This window comes from Athene cunicularia, assembly GCF_003259725.1.
Source record: "Athene cunicularia isolate RWA chromosome 2 unlocalized genomic scaffold, athCun1 chr2_part1, whole genome shotgun sequence".
NCBI lineage: Eukaryota > Metazoa > Chordata > Aves > Strigiformes > Strigidae > Athene > Athene cunicularia.
In genome coordinates, this window is record NW_020799095.1 from 65,092,080 (window position 1) to 65,105,223 (window position 13,144).

Here is a 13,144-nt window from a genome sequence, read left to right on the forward strand (position 1 = left end):
AGTCTTGCTTGATCCCACCTACCTTCTACAATTAAGTATGGGTGGATGTGCCATTTTATGGGGCTGAAATGAGATTGAAATTACATCAGTTCATAGAAGAGTGAGGAAGACTGGCTGCTCATGCTTTTTTTTTAATTTTATTTATTATATTCTGGGAATGAATAGAAGCATGATAGTGCAAGCAAGAGTGTGCAGGTTCTAGAGGCTGGGCTTCCAGCTGAAATGCAGGTTGGTGTGACTCAGACACTTCCCAGAGAAGTGCTGTCTGTAGTCCCAGTGAGCCATTAGATGCTTTTGGCCTGCATGTCAGTCTTCTGACTGATTTACAGAGTTTCTTCCTGCAGCTTTGCTCAGAGAAGGGAGGGTGGTAAACATAAACCTCCTGCTGCAGTAAGAGAGGATGAAGCAGAAATTTCTGATTATGTTTGTATGAGCATAACAGTTGGCTTTCTTTATGTACTTTGGGCTTTTTTGTTTCATTAAACTAGATGAGGAAAAGTGGATGATACCAGCAAAGAAAATACATTTGCCAACAAAATCTGGTCTTGGAACAGGCCAGGCTGACCTGCAATGAAGCAGTTGGGATGAGAATTATTTTAAAGTAAGACTTGTGTTCTTGGGAGTTTGTGATATAAATCATGGCCATGATAGATTTAAACCATGTCAAACTAGATTCATAAAATAATGACAGAACAGAGTGTCTTAAAAAGTTTCAGATGACTCAACAGACTGTACACTTTTACAAAATAATTAATAAGCCAGATACTAAAAACTGACACCAACCAATTCTCCCTACATTACCTCTATATGTAAGTCCCAGAGCTAATGTTTGAGTACTGAACTTCACATATTTGAAAAGGAGAGACTATTAAAAGAGCATGGGACTGTTTTTCAGCTCTGGTCTGAAGGCACTTGGGGGCTAAGAATGTTGTCTAATCTGTTGAAGGTAACTGGGAGAAGCTGCTTGTATGATGGAGAGATTTACATGTCTTTCGGGGTGGGGGGGAAGGTTTTGCAAATAAGAAAGAATTGCGCATCACTGGCCTGGCCGTCTCCAGCCTGGAAAGCAGCAGTGAGCCTGCATGCCTAGGATTTGATCTGCCTTTGGGTAGGCTTCAGTTAACCCCTGAGACAACCTTGTTCTCTGTATTTTGGGTGTATGTTTTTCTTCTGAGGTAAGCATGTTTGGGCAGGTCTTCAGGCACTGTAATTTGCCGAGGCTCCCCTGAGAAAGAAACAGCTCCTCTGTGGGGTGGCTCCCATGCTGAGTGTGCCCTGCTGGCCTCTCTCCACCCCCAGTTTGTCTCTCCCTCTCCTCTTCCTCACAGCATCTGTGGTCAGATGCTGAGAAGCAGGGACAGGGCTTCGAAAAAGCTGGCTCAGCAGAGGAGGCGGAGAGCCAACTGATGCCAGTATTACTATTCTTTCAGAATTGATGGATGAGACGATTATAAAATTGCAGAGGGAAGTGAAACTTAACAGAATCCGTGTTTTAATTGCATTCTGGGTTTCTTTCAGCAGCCAGCTTCTGAGGTGCAGGACAGATAGAGCATTTTTGTGAGGCTGTTGATGTAGACTGCACAATGTATTGTTTGTAAAGAAAGCAAAAGAAAAAGCTTGGACCAATCTGTTTTTCACACTCTGGTGCTCTCAGTCGTCTTCAGTTGTACCGCATGGTGTAGCAGGCAGTGTCTAGACAGTAAATCAGATCTGAAATACTGTCCCAATGCAGCTAGAGGGGAAAAAAAAAAAAAAAAGCATGCAAGCACCTGTGGTGTTGGGGTGCCCAAGCCTACGAAGGATACCTAGGTGCTGGAGTTGTAGTTTCCCCTGTGCCCTTCACTCTCATGGAGAGGAATGAGGATGTTGGAGCCGTTTGGCTTGCGGTGACTGGCAGTGTGGATCTGTGTCTCCTTCATGCTGCATGTCAGCCTTCTGGCACTGACACCCACTTGCCTCTAACTTGAGGAAGATCCTTTTTCAGCCGATGAAGCACCCTCCTATTCAGTCTGTGAGTAACGCTCCTAAGTGGATGGCCTGCCTTACAATGGAAGGGCTCTTGCATTTCTGTTTATACCCTTCCTTCTTGTTTTCCTTGTTATAACTCCTGTGACTGTTAGGCCTTCCTGGTCCTGGGGAGTGTTTGCACTAAATGTCAGGTGCAGACACGTGTCGTTCATGAACAGGGGTGGAAGCTGCACATACGCTGCACCCACTGGAGCTGCTTCTGCCCCAGTTGGGTCCATTCCTGGTCTGTTGTCACTGGTACAGCTCCCTTTGGCTCATGGATCTGGTGTTTGAACCCCACAGTGTGCAGAGAAGGTCCAGCCAGTATGCAGTGAAGTGTGTTTGTAGGCTCTTCATGAGGCAGCGGTTCATTTTTACTTGATGCCTTTGCCAAATGTCATTCAGTAATTTGGGTAGGCCGGCTTGCACGATTAGTGTCTTTGTGCCAGTTTGTGCAGGCCTGATAGCCACTGTGGTCAAATGGTTTCCTCCAAGCAGAAGTAGTATATTTGGGTGGTTTGCAAAGAAAAGGGGAAGGCTATGACAGCAGAAACATAATGGTTATGATTTTAGGCATAGTGGATGTCGGTGGAGGCAGTGGATAGCTGACTTCTAATGAGTGCTATCTTGAAATTATGGCCCAGACGTTTGTGTGCTGCATGAGGTTTTCTCAGGGACAGGTGTTTTGCTTGAGTATACTTCATCCAGGATTGGACCAAAACACTCTCCATCCAGTTTAGTTTTTCTTCAGTTTTTAACAAAGCCAGTTTTCTTGATAATATTTTTCCCTAGCCTTTCTTTCCTCTGGAACTGAGAACTTTTCTGCACAGCCTCCTTAACCCAAACATAACTTGCCCTAATTGTGCATATTTAGAAAAAGTACATGTGTAGGTGGTTTTGTTAAGGAGAAAGCATCAGCCTTTTCTCTTGCCTCCTCCTCCTGCTTTCTCTCAAAAGCTGAGAAGGAGACACCTTTCAAGATGTTTCTGTTCAGGAATGGGTTCTTAATTAAAGTCCCAGTCTTACGAAGGCCTGGCATCTTCAGCAGATGAGCCTTCTGCTCCCATCAGCTGCAGATGAAGCTGCGTAAGAGGAGGTATGCTTATGGGCTTGGAGCCCCTGTTTCTAAAAGTGAGTAATTTGGGGTGGAGATGGCCTTCTGCCTGAGTGCTTTAGCATGCCTGTTATCTCCACATCTCTCTCCAGAAGGACTGGGCTGTGAGGAGCCTCCCCCATTTTCCCCTGCTTATCTCCCTGGGGCAGTGCCTGTATTGAGTGGTGAGGTTTAGAAATTAGTTCCTCTTGCTGCGTTTCCTGCTCTGGTGTTGGTTGGTATTTTAATGGCTTCAAGCCAACATTAGGAAGGGTAGTACACCAAAGAGCTGGACTGCTGGGAGAGGAAAAGTTTATTCAGTTCTCAAAGCTGGTGTCCTCACAGGCGGCAAAATGGGCTTCTGAAATGTAGTTGCAATCCCTGTGAGTTACAGAGGCGCCTTAGCTGAGCAGGCAGTAAGTAATGAAGGTGAGCAGCAGATCACGACGGCCTTCTGTCATCCTAAAGGACCTGAAATTTTTGCAGTGTTTACTCTGAAAATACTCTCTCTGCCTTTCCAGAAGTGCACTGTTTACACACGCACAAGTGTTGAGATTTTGCAGTGTACGTGCTTGCATTGTTTGTGCTTTGGGCACAGCTGGTAATACTGATAGTAGGATTTCTATTGTACAAACACTTGCTGTGTAGAAGCTAGAGATTTCTTGAGAGTGGCAATGGAAGCCCAGCAATCCTCCCTTCTGCGAGGAGGGGAACCGCTGGCGGTTGAGCTGTGCTCAGCAATGCACGTGTGCATGGTCACAGCAGGACCGGGGGTGCTGAAGTGCCGGTATTGTTATTTGGAATATTTAAATTCCTTAAGGTTTTTTTCCATAGCAATACTTTCCAGATAAAATTATTTAAAAGTAGACCTGAATTATGCTATTGTACAGATGCTTGGGAGCCTGTTTTCTTCTTTTTGGCACGGTAGATCTGTTAACATCAGTGACTACTACAGCAAGTTGCTTGTCCAGGTATAGCTTGTCTTCGCTTTTGTGGGATCAAAACACATTCGGTATTTTTGGAGCCGATTCTTGCAGGATTTCCTTTTGTTTGCTGAACTGTTCTGTATGCCAGTTTCCCTGTAAACGTTATGAGAATTGGCAGTGTGGGCCTGATGCCAAGGTTAGGGGCCTAATAAAGATAAATTTCTTTATTTTGGAAACTCTTGCTATCCACACTTCTCCGATAGGGCGGTAATGATGTTTCACAGAAGTATGCCTTTCTCATAGTTCGATTTCAAAGTGCTCTGATGGGGTCCATCCACAGCCTCAGGCACAGCAAGTGATGCACAGGAGACAGGGACAGAGACGGGACTGGGGACGTGGCTGCAAGCATGAGCCTGAGGTCCATCTAGGGACAGGGCTGGAGAACAGTACTGCTGTGACATCCCTGGAGCAGTGAGTGATGGTCCTGGAGGGACTAAAGCAAAGTCCTGTTTCTATTTTTTTAAGTGTCAATGCAGCGCTGTATCTGTTCTGCTGTGTTGCTTTATTCAGTGTTTCATTTTAGGAGACCTGAAGGTATGTTGCTGTAGCTGAACACCACCTCCTCCGTAAGATCCCTGCAGTTGCAATATCTGGCTGTGTCATATGTGCAGAGCTAGGGACAGAAGTGCTCGTAAGCTGTGGGATTGCTTAGGCTCCCGATAACATGGCTGTGCTCAGCAGGCTGCTGCCCACTGCCACAAAGCGTGACGTACGTAGTGTTGTCACACCGAGGTTATTTCAGAGGAACATGGAAGCTTTGTACCCAGGGCTGTGCAATCTAAGGGCACATTGTTCAAGCTGGAGAGATGCTTGATGAGAGGCCAAGATGGGTTATTTGCATTACTGATGAGTTGATTAGTAGATGGTATTTGTGGATCTCATTAGAGACCCGTGGAAGATTGGGATCAAACAGAAAGGGGGGTCTGGATGGGTGTGGGGTTGTGTGTTTATGTGTGTAATGGGGAAGGGAAGCAGGAAAATGCCAATTATGGCATGTGCTCTCAAATGCAAACAAAGGCAGCCATTACACACTTTCCACAGAGGCTCAGATGCTCCTCGGTATTGGTGTCACTGTGGGTCAGCAGCGTACTCCAGGGCCATAGGAAGAGTGCAGGGGGATCTGATCATAATCCTCTGAATGTCAGTTTAGAACTGATGATTGGCTTCCTTTGTGTAGAAATATCTTTATTTTTAGAGGTGAAATCAAAGGGCCACGCCCTTTGGTCCAAAACTATTTAGTCTTAATATTTTTTGAATGCTCAGCTGACTAAATTAGTTCAAATGGAAAATGCTTTTTTCCAAACCAGAAAACTTCCACGAAAAATCTTTTCCACCCGTTTTTAAATTTCACAGCAACATACAAAAAGATCCCTCTTCTCTGCTTCCTTCTCTCACCCTCTTTTTTCTGTTTCAGTGGCAAAATAAGAAAAGTAAAAGGTTGAAGAAAAGGTTTTATATGGACACACACATGTATGCATGGAGGAAAACCCAAAATATATGGATGTTTTTGACTTAACAAGAAAAGGCTAGTAAAAATCAGTGATTTATGTAAATTTGCTTTTAAGAAAAAGATGCATTTAGCAACTTGCTGTAATTTTGCAAGTTCATAGAATGGTTTGGGTTGAGAATGACCTTAAAGATCATCCAGTTCCACTCCCCCTGCCATGGGCAGAGACACCTCCCACTAGCCCAGGTTGCTCAAAGCCCTGTCCCACCTGGCCTTGAACACTGCCAGGGAGGGGCAGCCACAGCTTCTCTGGGCAACCTGTTCCTGTGTCTCGCCACCCTCACTGTAAGGAATTTATTCCTTATATATAATCTAAACCTACTCTTTTTCAGTTTAAAACTGTTATGTCTCATCCTATCATTACATTCCTGAGAGTCCCTCCCCACCTTTCCTGTAGGTCCCCTTTACGTACTGGAAGGCTGCTATAAGGTTTCCCCCAAGCCTTCACTTCTCCAGGCTGAACAACCTCAACTCTTGCAGCCTGTCCTCATCAGGGAGGTGCTCCAACCCCTCGATCATCTTTGTGGCCTCCTCTGCACGTGCTTGAGCAGGTCCATGTCGTTCTGATGTTGGGGGCCCCAGAGCTGAACACAGCACTCCAGGTGGGGTCTTGTAAGAGCAGTGTAGAGTGGCAAAATCCCCTCCCTTGACCTGCTGGCCACATTTCTCTTGATGCAGCTTGGGATGTGATTGGATTTCTGGACTGCGATCGCACATTGCTGGCTCGTAGTCAGTTTTCCATCCACCAGTACCCCCAAGTTCTTCTCCTCAGGGCTGCTCTCAATCCACTCATTGCCCAGCCTGTATTTGTGCTTGGGATTGCCCTGACCCATGTGCAAGACCTTGCACTTGGCCTTGTTTGCATGGACCCACCTCTCAAGCCTCTCAAGATCCCTCTAGATGGCATTCTCTTTCCTTCAGCGTGTCGACTCGCCACACAGCTTGGTGTTGTCAGCAGACTTGCTTAGGGTGCACGTGATGCCACTGCCCAGGTCATCAGTGTTAAACAGCACTGGTCCCAACTCTGACCCCTGAGGAACACCACTCGTCCCTGGTTTCCTTGGACATTGAGCTGTTCACTGCAAGTCTTTGAGTGTGACCATCAAGCCAATTCCTTATCCACCGAGTGGTCCATCCATCAAATCCACGTCTCTCCAATTAAGAGACAAGGATGTCATGTGGGACAGTGTCAGGTGCTTTGCACAAGTTCAGGTAGATTATGTTCAATTACTTTTCCTTCATCCACCAGCACTGTAACCCCATCATAGGAGGCCACCATATTTGTCAGGCATGATTTGCCCTTAGTGAAGCTATGTTGGCTGTCACCAATCACCTCCTTATTTTCCATGTGCCCTAGCATAGTTTCCAGGAGGATCCACTCCATGATCTTGCTGGGCATAGATATGAGACTGACTGCTTTGTAGTTCCCTGGGTCTTACTTTTTTCCCTTTTAAAAATTGAGGTTGTTTCCCCTTTTCCAGTCGGTGGGAACTTTGCCAGACTGCTACAACTTCCCAAATACAGTGGATGGTGGCTTAGCCACTTTATCTGCTAGTTTCCCTCAGGATCCATGGATGCATTTCATCAGGTCCCATGGATTTGTGCACCTTCATGTTCCTTAGATGGTCACAAACCTGATCTTCTCCTACAGTGGGTGGTTCTTCATTCTTCCAGTACCTGCCTTTGCCTTCTGTGTCCTGGATGGTGTGACTGAAGCACTTGGCAGTGAAGGCTGAGACAGAAAGGTCATTTGAGATAGAAAGGACTGAGGCTGAGTCCCTCAGCTTTCTCCATATCCTGGGTATCCAGGTCTCTTGTTTCCTTACAGAGAGGGCCTGCATTTTCTTTAGTCTTCCTTTGTTCACCAATGTACCTGTAGAAGCTTTTTTTGTTGCCCTTGACATTCCTGGCCAGATTTAATTCTGTCAGGGCTTTGGCTTTCCTAATGTGATCCCTGACTGCTCAGACAGTTCCTCTGTATTCCTCCCAGGCTACCTGTCCTTTCTTCCACCCTCTGTAGGCTTCCTTTTTGTGTCTGAGCTTGTCCAGGAGCTACTTGGTCATCCATGCAGGCCTTCTGGTGTTCTTGCATGACTTTCTTGGGCCCCTCTTCCCTTCAGAGCTTTGCCCCACGCTACTCTGCCAAGCAAGATCCCTGAAGAGGCCAAAGTCTGCTCTCCTAAAGTCCAGGGTAGTGAGCTTGCTGTATGCTCTCCTCGCTGCTTTAAGGATCTTGAACTCCACCATTTCATGGTCACTGCAGCCAAGGCTGCCCTTGAGCTTCACACTCCCCACCAGCCCCTCCTTGTTTCTGAGAACAAGGTCCAGCACAGCACCTCCTCGTTGGCTCCTCTATCACTTGGAGAAGGAAGTTGTCATCAACGTATTCCAGGAACCTCCTGGATTGTTTATGCCCTGCTGTGTTGTCCCTCCAACAGATACCATGGTGGTTGAAATCCCCCATAAGGACAAGGACTTGTGAAAGTGAGGCTGCTCCTGTGTGTCCTTAGACGGTCTCATCTGCTTAATTCTTTGGTCAGGTGGCCTGTAGCAGACCCCCCAGTATAACATCTCCTGTCCCTGCCCTCCCTTTAATCCTGTCCCATAAGCTCTTGGTTGGCTCCTCAACCATCCCCAGGCAGACCTCCATGCACTCCAGCTGGTCACTGACATAGAGGTCACTGACAAAGTAATTCCACTTTGTATTCTGGTAGTACATAAATGTAGGTTTGATTCTCCACTTTCTTCCCTTTGTTTATGCTTTTCTAAATACAGCATGGTTGCATTGATTTAAAACTAGTCTAGGGTATTGGATAGCCATGTGCAATTATTTTTCTGTTAGCTCACTAGCTGCTTTTTTTTTTTTTTTTTTATTAGTACCACAGGTAGTGGCAACTCCTAGCTCTGCAGTGTGTGGTGCACTTCTTTGAGTGGCCTGACCTGCCTGCTGCTTAGCTGTCCCTGCATCGAAGTGCAGGAGCCTCTCTTCTCCATTTGTTTCGTGACACACGGGTCTGAGCAAAAGCCACCAACTGCTTTCAGAGGGTCTGAAGCTGCTGGTGTAATATGCTGCATATTCTTGAAATGTATCACCTTCCCCCTTTTCCAAATCAAATCAAAGAGGGTAATGTGCAGATCCTGTTTTATTTCAGCATGACTTGCTTATTTGGTGGAGAGGACACAGGAAACACATGTAGTCACCTAGGTGGATGAAACCATCTTTGAGTGTTTCAGTAACGTCACACATGACAAATTATGAGCTTTTGTGTGAAATAACTGTGCTTCTTTCAAGAAAGGAAAATCCTTGACTACTTTTAAAAGCTTTTGGGAAATTGTGAGTTAAATAACTACCTCTATGACCACATTAACATTTTATTTTCTTGCCTCTTCTCTGATTGCAGGCAAGATAAGCAGGCAACAAGCTAAAAAGGGAAAAAAAAAAAAAGTAGATAAGTTATCGGTTAGTTTGTTTGGTGTTTTGTTTGTTTTACTTCAGTGCATCTTTCTTGTCTGCATCTGACTCCTGGCAGTGTTTTGTGACCTCCAGTGAATCCCATCAGTGTTCTGCATTAGAGCCTCCTGAACAGGCAGAAACCTACAAGCCAGAGCACTGAAAGCACTGAACTGCCCAAAAGGAACAGCATCTTCCATCAGCTCTTCCTCTTTTCTCCCGTGTTGGTGAGTATCGGGGAAATTGTTTAAACCAGCTGAGCTTTATTGGAAAAGAAAAAAACCAACAGCAAACCTTCAACGTTTGGAGAGGATTACAAAAAGGATTGAGCACTACTGTTCCTCCTTGGGACACTCGTGCATTCATTGCTGGCCTTATTTTAATATTTTTTATATTTAGTTTTTGAAAATCAGCTTCATCTGAAAAGAAAACTGTGATTTGGTTGTAGTGCACCTAGGAGTGGGGGTTATTCTCATGTGTCAGGATACAGGTGTTTAGACTCTGGAGCTTGAATATTCTTGATACGAAAGTTGGGAGTCACTTAAGCATTAGCTGAAGAAGAAAATGTCTTAGGCCACTGCAAAAATCATAAACAGAAGAAATACAAGTTACAGTCCTTTAGTGCTACATAAAAGGAGACTGCTAAGTATGTTTCCTGGGTCAGCAAACCAGTTTGTGAACTGTATTGTATTACTTCTTCTTGTAAATGTCCCCATTTCATCAGCTCCTGTACTGAGATAGATTGCTGGCGCCTTACCTTCTGCAACCAAAAAGCTAGAAGAAAGAGGTTTGTAGGAGTAGCAATTTCAGGAGATTGCTTGGAATTGCAAACTGCTTATTAGGTTTCTTTGAATTATTGGGTGATGCATTTGGTACCTGGTATTTTGTTTCACAAGTACATAGTGTAAATAAATTTGATTAGAATAGTGCTCATATACTTTCCATCAGTCTTTTGGCTGGATTTTCTAGCTTGGTAAAGCACAAAACTCCAGGTATTGACAAAATCTCTTCCCGTGCATCCTTTTCCTGTGAAAAGCTGGTGCAAAATACTTCTGTTCTAGCAAAGGGAAAGACTAGTAGGTGTGCTGCGTTTCCCAAATCCATACACATCTCTGTGCCACTTTGAGGATGTGTGCACACGATTTAAACATTCCTTCATCACAGTTCAAGATGCCCTCTTTCAGTGTGCCTCTGTTGCAACTGCACGGCTCACTTACAGATCTCACACCAGTAGAGGAAGTCAGACATAGCATCCACCTGACCTTACTTGTTAAGAAAAGGTGCTGGGCATCTGGGAGGCACAAACACCATCTTGCAACCCTTGTTCTCTTCTCAGGAAAGCTGATGCAAATCAGAAAGAGCTAGAGAAGCAGTCCACACAGTGTCAGCTTCCCAGGTCTTGAGAGTGTGATGGCTGTTTGGAAGCAATGAAAATAGATGGCCATGTGCCCAGTGCAAGAAATTATTAACTCCACTGTATTTATTTTTATAGTGAAATTGCATTTTCACATCTCCACAAGAGATACTTTAGAGGGATGCAAACCCAGAAAAGCATTTTTTTTTTGTGGACGTAGTGACTTTGGCACAGATGTGATAAAACTATCTACTCTCTTGATGAAAACACACTGAGCTGGTAATACTGCAGTTTTGCTAAGGAAATTAACTGGGTGATGCAGATATGGTGGATGGAGGTTTTTACACTCCAGACTGACATTGCTATGCAGAAAAAGTTATGACGGAAAGGCATAGCTTTAGCAAAGTTACGTGACCGTGATTTCGGAGTGAAACACAGAATTAAAAGCTACCTGGAAAATAGATGGAAATTTAACTTAACTTTTTAGTGAGTCAGGAAGTCACTTAAGATTTGAGTCATGTTTTTTAAGGGTGTTTTAACAGGACTTTCAGAGTTATGTTTCACTGCTTTCAAATTGATATGCATGTAAAAGCTTGAGAACACTAAGTTTGTGCTTCTGAATTGGATAGTTAGTAGCTTGGCCACCTGCTTTTTGTGTTTGCATGCAAAATAATTTTCATTAGCAGTAGAGCATTCCGTGTACATATATAGTGGGTGTTATAACTAATCTGCATGCAAACAAAGTAGGTCTGTGAAATGCAGGTGACCGTGTAGGTAAGACTGCATACTTGCAGAAGGCCACTAGATTGTGTCTTGTCTTAAAAACAGGAGGGGGGGGAAAAAAAAAGAGCAGAGAGGGTGCAGGTTACCTGGTTATTATAGTTAGGATCCAGTCCGCTTCAGTCATCGCAGCGTGCTGTTAGAGGATTATGCAGGGCTCTGTTTCAACTGGTCTGCAAAATGACTCAGAGTAAGAACTGACAGTGAGGTCATGTGGATTTTATTTTAAAGGACCTGTTGGGCTAATTAGGCTATGTTATGTGCCTTAGTATTAGTTAAGAATGCCCAGAGTTACTGGTAAGAGTTCAACCTTTAATTTTCTGCTGGAATCAGCTTCCCTTCAAGATTCACAGATGTACAGCTGTTGTCATTAGAGACTGTAACATATTAAACCCCAAAGCACTGTACAAATTATGGGGGAAGGAAAGAAGCTGCAGAAGGTAGGAGGGGAATTAATTATATCATGAGGGCCACACTGAACAAGCAGATGGCTTAACACTCAGTGTCACAAGAGGAAGATTGGTTGTATCAGTGTTTAGTAACTACTTTCACCGAGTCTGTTCATGTGCATATAATATATATAAATAAAAATCAGATGCTGCTGTGATTACGTATAATGACTTATTATGTAGTTCTTTGAATAAGATGAGAAAAAGTAAGACTTGCAGACTCTGTATTTCTTTTGCTCATTATGAAAATTCAGTTCCTCCTTCTCCACCTCTGGGCACTCCAGATGTTGCTTGCAATGTTATCTGTATTCACCCTTGTTTCCAGCTCGCTCTCTGTCCCTACCCACCTCTTGTTCTTCGTGTCCTGGCCTCCAGCCTCCCATAGGGAGTCCAGTGTCTTTTCTTCTGCTGCTTTCTGCATCCTCTCTGTACCCGCTCTAATCTTCAAATGTAATCAGGTAGATTTTTAGTTTCCCCTTAATTTCTGTAGCATATGTTTGTTCGATTTTTTTTTTTTTTTTTTTAATTAAAAAAAGGTGCCTGTCCAGTGTTGGTTTATAGATACAGTGAATGATGGGTAGAGACCTTAGAAAAAGAGTTATTTCTACAAGGAAGCTCTCTGTATAAATCTTGTCAAACTTTACATGGCTGAAAATATCTTCATCTATTGACCTGTAATTCCAGAGGGGTAATTTTATTGAGGTTCAGACTCACAGGTTTTATATTGTAGAAAGTTTGTGTCCAGTAAGGAAAAATCTTCATCTCTCATACACCATTGGCTGTTTAAAATCCAGAGGCAAAATTCAAGTCTGGAAGCATGAGGCTGTGTGCCTGTGGGGGGGCTTTGTCTATCAAAACCATGTCTTTGTACTGCCAGATGGTGGGGCAGTATGATCAGATTAACCAGGACATGCAGTGGAGTGGGGTTTTTTGCCAGTTGTGGGAAGCAGAGAACTACTTGACTTGTCATAAAAGTCTGCTGGGCAAATACATTTAACCAGTAAAAAGAGTTTGAAGTGATGCTGTGTTGTGTGCCTGTGATATCTATGAATGGCTCTTGTGTGCCTCAAGATCAGCTTTGCTTTTGTGTGACATGCTGACCATGTCAAAGGTTACAGGGTGGCACAGGGAGTCTGTCCCAGCGTGATGTTCAGCTTGGTATTCTTCCTCCAGTAGAAGACTGGCTTTTTTTTTTCTGGTTGGGTTTTGATCCAGAAAAAGTAACTCCTGTCATCAGTGAACCACTGGGTGGGTACAACATGCATGTTGTACACTGCATGTCCCAAGAACCATGGCATGCCCAGTTAGCAGTGGTGGCCAGCGTTGAGTCCAGAGCAGTTCCTTCTCTTTGAGCTGTTTCTGGTGTTGGCACAGCCTAAGCTAAACTTAAGCCGTCTGAATACCGGTTTAGCTAACTTGTTTTTCTTTGGGACTATTCAGTCTTCCCAGTCCAGGCAAACATTGCTTCATTCCCCCTCTCTAAAGGCTGTTGTTACTTGTTACTTTTTCCCTTGTTC

General features: G+C 44.3%; 1 protein-coding gene across 11 annotated transcripts in view; it reads left to right on the plus strand.

The window, feature by feature from the left end:
• RNF152 (ring finger protein 152) overlaps positions 1–13,144 on the plus strand; it is a 51,463-nt gene that overhangs the window by 8,183 nt on the left and 30,136 nt on the right. For 7 of the 11 annotated variants that reach the window (XR_003397774.1, XM_026842644.1, XM_026842649.1 and 4 more), the window contains exon 2: positions 3,991–4,071. The exons of 3 other annotated variants lie outside the window; for them this stretch is intronic. The gene's annotated coding sequence lies outside the window, so the exon portion shown is untranslated. Of the gene's footprint in view, positions 1–3,084; positions 3,104–3,990; positions 4,072–13,144 lie in introns of those variants that run through there. One more of the 11 variants, XM_026842645.1, reaches the window with a different exon arrangement.